The 5,745-nt window shown below is 37.9% G+C and overlaps 1 long non-coding RNA gene across 1 annotated transcript; it reads right to left on the bottom strand.

Annotated features, from left to right (window-relative positions):
- Positions 1-327: 327 nt before the first annotated feature.
- On the bottom strand, positions 328-2,636 carry LOC142172876 (uncharacterized). Its single transcript, XR_012701938.1, has 2 exons — positions 2,110-2,636; positions 328-557 (listed from the first exon to the last, which is right to left on the bottom strand). It is a non-coding gene; the product is annotated as an uncharacterized LOC142172876 (long non-coding RNA).
- Positions 2,637-5,745: the final 3,109 nt, after the last annotated feature.

Genomic DNA, 5,745 nt, shown 5'->3' on the forward strand with positions numbered 1-5,745 from the left:
AAAACAAACTAGCCATTCTACAAATTGATTTAAACTAACATTCCTAAAGTTGATTTAAACTATTGGAATTAAAGGCTAGGAAATGTTATCAACATGGATTCGAATATTGGCCTATATGATGCCTAACGGAATCAAACACTGCCTGTTTAAAATCTGCCTCAAATACAGCGAACCAATAAGAAATGAAATATAGCAACTAATCCATTAACTATTGCATTTTTTTTAAAGGAAGCTTAGACTTACTAATTTCAATCTAACAACATGCATAAACTATTTCTGACTTTTAACTGCAAAGAAAAAAAATGTTATCATACAAACAACTAAATACAGTTGTAAATACCACCTAATAATTCATTATAACTATAACTTCAATTAATACAACTCAAACTGGAAAAAAATAGTCCAGACTTCAATTTTTAAGATGCATAACAGTAATATATGAGAATACTCTAAATACAACTAGTAAAGAAGAAACAATCTAATCAAACTTCCAACTTCAATTTCATATGCATTCATGCCTTCACATTTTCAGCTTACACAGTGTTACAGTCGTGTACCTGATATTGGAAACAAGATAAGAGGAAGATGAGAAATCAACAAGGCGGTAACAGTACAACAACAACAACAACCAGCAACCAGGAGATTTAAAACCCAGCAATAAACTCAGAAATCCAGTTGCAATTTCAGAAATACAAGGCAGCAACACAGATATACCATAAACAACAACAAATAACCAGTGCAGACCAGAAATAACAAACTTAGAAAACCACTTGAAACCTCAGTGAAATTCCAGAAACAAACCAGCAATCACAAACAGAACAGTAGAACCAGAAGTGCAATAGAACAAGTAAACTTTGATTTCTATTTTTTCAAACTCTCAAAGAAAGAAACACTTTGAACTTTTATTAAACACTAACAAACACTGATTCTGATTTTCAGAAGTAAAAGAAAAGCAAACTCTCAAACTTTTTTAGACTCTTAACTCTGACCCTTTTTGCATTCAAAGACCAGTCCCCAAAACTCTCAAGTTTTTTAACTCTCAAAACTCCCCCCCCCCCCTTTGAAGAAAATCTTCTCTCTTTTATTCCACCATTTAATTTTCAATCACCCTTTTTTTCCGAATTTTAGGCCTTAGTGGGTAGTTAATCATTCTTAAGCTGGTCCTTTTAAAACAAAAGGTAGTCTTCCACTAATAGTTGTCTATTACTATTCAATCCCACTTAAAATTGTCTCCTCTTTTGACTAATCCATTAGTGTATTACTCATTACTTAGTGGCCCCCCTATACCATTGTGTTTTGTTCCCCACTCATATATGTCTTGTTCCCACTTTTATTAAACAATAAATTAGTTTTAATGTTATATTAACTTAGTGGACAGAACACCCCATTTAAACAATTCAGCAAGTTTTCTATTCCCAAATCACCCCTGAAACCCCTGAACTATTATCCTACATGAGCCTCCTTTTAATCTGTACGAAATCCCAATCAGCTATAACCAATTCACTTAAAGGAGAAACAACCGACTAAACTAAATCATAATTAATCACAGGAACACCAAAATTGTGACATAAACAAAGTCCTATGGATACTAAACACCAAACTCAACAGAATATTGCCATGATTCCAATCATCAAATTCAACAAAAGTTCAGGTTTGAATTCAAATTAGATCAAACAAGCATCACAGCAAAGATGAATGGTCAATGGTTCTGAGCACAATCAGTTGAACTACTAAGATCAAATTTGACTGACCTTTCAGAACTATCAACATTTTAAAGCAAATTACGTTTCTAAATTAATCATCAGACAAAAAATGAAAGAACATTCACAACTACTGGACGGAATCATGAAGTTGGGAATACATAAAATAGTTAAAGTCAACTAAAGAGCACAACTAAACTGCAGACATGAACGGCCTAATTGACGAAACTTAATTAATTGATTCGACAGTTTATATCATATACTAATTAATCAGAAGAAAGCTGAACCAAGAAAAAGGTTCGACGGGGAAGGAAGAAGGTAATTGACAACCGACGAATTATATCAAAACTCAAACAGATAAACAACAACAAAAATAAATAAATAAATAAAAAGAAAAGGAGAAAAATACCTCAAAAATTCAGTCACAACCCCACATTCGTTCTAAACGACTTCGACTTGAACTTGAAGCCGACATAGACCTTAAACGAGTGTTCTCGTCTGAGAACACACGACTAAGGTCGGTGACGACCTCAATCTTCCTACTTTGGCTGGATTCTAGGCTTGGTTCTGTTAGGGTTCGCTCAATCGATTTGAAATTTGACGAGATCTGGCTTGATTCGAACATAGCTGGTATGGGGTTGGGGACGAGGGTGGCCTGGTGGTCAACGAGTGTTGATTTGGGGCTGATTGGGTAGGTTAGGGTTTCTTGGTCGATTTCTTTGATCGAAGATTCGAACCATTTTACGAAGATTAGAAGACAATGGAGTGGGGATTCAGAGAGGGGAGGGTCAGAGGAACCTAGGGTGTGATTTTCACGGCCACCGGCGTAAGGACCGCCGGGTTTCAAGCGAAGGAGTGGGGTGGCGGCTCTAGGGTTCGGGGAGGGATTTGGATCTCTGTTCTTCAGAGACGAAGAGGGGTGGGGGATTTGGTTTGGGAGTGGGTCTGATGGTATTTGATATATTGAAAATGATTGAATTAATCGGGGCCGTTGGATGGTGGGATCCAGCGGCCTCGATCAACCCTTTTAATTGAATATGGGGTCGTTTGGTGTAGAAGCGGGGAGGACGGGTATGGAAACGGGTCGGATAAGGTTAGACGGATAATAGATTGATGATCCTGACCGTCGGATGCGTGAGATCAACGGCCCAGAAGCTTTGACCCAAAAACGGCGTCGTTTGGTTGGGTTCTGAGATTGGCCGGTTGGGCCTGGGTTGGGTGTGATATTGGGCCTGAGATTTTCTTTTTTAAAAATGGCCCAAATTACGATTTTTCAATTTTCCTTCTCTTTTCTTTTAGCTTCTTCCTAAATTAATTTTCCTAAAAACCAAAAATCCTAGACTATATTGTAAAACCAAAATTAATCTTAGAATGCTAATTAACTCTTAAAAATAATTATCACACAAAATTGAATAATAATAAAAAAAATCATACAATTTGACTTTAAACATTAAAATGCAAAGTACATTACTTTTTGTGACTTTTCATTTTTGTAAACAAACTTAATTACTCCTAATTGTAGAATTAAATTTTAAATGCAAATACAACATATTTTGTATTTTTATTAATTTAACAAACAAACATGCACAGACAGACGCAAACAATAAAAGAAAAATAACACAAAATTTACAACAATTGCAAACAAACAAAATTATTGTATTTTGCATTTTTTGGGAGTAATTCTCATATAGGGCAAAAATCACGTGCTCACAGCTGCCCCTCTTTGTCCGAAAACAGGAAGAGTTTTTGTGCAAAGATAAAGTGAGCGAATACGAGCGATTTTTGCTCGTTTGAGTACTCCGTGTGAAGCATTTTTTGAAAGTTTTGACCGAACCTCTCCTTCGAAGGTTTCCTACATATCCCTGGCTAAAAGGGAATCAGGTTAATGTAGTTCGGGAAGTTTTGGTAGCTGGGACTACCATGGGACTGCAATGTGCTGTTACTGCTGCTGCATGTTGCTACCACTACTTTCCGAACTCCTTATTACACCATTACTAAAAGAAAAACAAGAAGCTAGACTAAACTAGGAATTACAAAATCTTCTCTATTTTCGACTTGCTCTTGTTGCCTTGCTTTCTTGTCGGCTTATGTTTCTTCCGGTGCTTTTTCTTCCTGGCTTGACTTGCAGTCTTTCTTTTGATTTATGTAGTGCAATTTATGCTGGGGGTAATTTGTCGTAACCCTCCGCTTTACTGCCTTTTGGCTTGATCTTGAATGTATTCCTCTGTTCTACAGGCGGGCTCCTGACTTCAACAACAACTTTGAAAATAAAATGCATTTGGCAATGATTTATGAAATATATATTTTGGCAATGTTCATACAAGCAGGACCACTCGGGTCGAAATAAATTAAATGTCCTTTTGAGAAAGGATTAAATTCAATATCCTATTCGAGGGTGGATAAACCCGAAATATCCTGTTCGAGGGCGGATGAACCCGAAATATCCTATTCGAGGGCGGATGAACCCGAAATATCCTATTCGAGGGCGGATGAACCCAAAATATCCTATTCGAGGGCGGATGAACCCGAAATATCCTATTCGAGGGCGGATGAACCCAAGATATCCTATTCGAGGGCGGATGAACCCAAGATATCCTATTCGAGGGCGGATGAACCCAAGATATCCTATTCGAGGGCGGATGAACCCAAGATATCCTATTCGAGGGCGGATGAACCCAAGATATCCTATTCGAGGGCGGATGAACCCAAGATATCCTATTCGAGGGCGGATGAACCCAAGATATCCTATTCGAGGGCGGATGAACCCAAAATATCCTATTCGAGGGCGGATGAACCCATCATATCCTATTCAAGGGCGGATAGACCCATCTTCAAAATTTAAAATTTAAAGACTGAAATGTATTCCTCTATTATACGGGCGGGCTCCCGACTTCAAAACATGAAATTATCTTACCTTCGACTGTTTTTCTTAAAATTGTGTTGTCTTGCTATCCCTTAAAACTTGAATTGATTTCCTCATTCCTCCGAGAAAATTTTCAAAAATGACAGAAAATTTTCTGCCCCAGTTTTGGTGATCTTCCTTGTGGCGTGTCTCTCTGTCATTAATAATATTTCCTTTCCCTGCTTCAAATCAAAGAAAATTTCGTTAGTTTAAAATGTGGTGAGTGGTCGTGCCACTCCTGCTGGGGATGGTTTTTTTTTCCTTTCTCCTTTCCCTGCTCTGCGTTCCATTGCGCTATCAAAACTTGCTGGGGATGATATTATTTGCTGGGGATGATATTCCTGCTGGGGATGGTTTTTCCTTCTCTTTCTTCCCCGCTCTGTGTTGTCCGACCCTCTTGGAACTTGGTCGAAAATCTGTCGGGGATGATCCTACATCTCGATGATCTGCTGGGGACCCTTTTGGAATTGGGCCCACAATTTTCTCAACTGTTGTTTTCCTGTTTTTCTCCATACTTCCCCTGAATTATTTTTTTCTTGGAATCTAGACCAATTCATCATTTGGTTTTGCAACAAACTTCATTTTCATTTTATTGCCTTATCTTCGGCCTGTCCTATTCGCATTTTGCTTTGCAACATTTTGGCAACTGGTAGTCGGCTCTGAAAAATCTTTCAAAAACAAATTGCTGGAAAAAAAAGTCTTTAAACAAAGAAATGAAAAAGTGATGATTTCAAAAGATAGAAAAAAGAAGAAGAAGTCTTTCTGAACAAATGCTGGGGAAAAGAAAAGAAAAAGAACTTATCTAAATGGTATAACTGATCCCAACGATCATGTCGTGCATTCCGGATTAATCAACCCAGTCTATTTGTATCAATCAATCTTTCTGATGGCATCATTTGTTGGGGATAAACAGACACCCAACTTTTTGCCAAATGCGGATCCTTTCCGCCAATCTTACCTTGTCGCCTCATAGTGTCCTTCGAGGGATTTTCACTAATAAGACTCTCTCATTTTGCTTCTCTCAGCTCCCGTCGCCTTATGGTGCCTGTGAAGGTTTTCACCGATAAGACTCTCTCATTTTGTTTCTCTCAGCTTTCGACGCCTTATGGTGCCTGTAAAGGTTTTCACCGATAAGACTCTCTC

This window comes from Nicotiana tabacum, chromosome 18 (genome assembly GCF_000715075.1).
Source record: "Nicotiana tabacum cultivar K326 chromosome 18, ASM71507v2, whole genome shotgun sequence".
NCBI lineage: Eukaryota > Viridiplantae > Streptophyta > Magnoliopsida > Solanales > Solanaceae > Nicotiana > Nicotiana tabacum.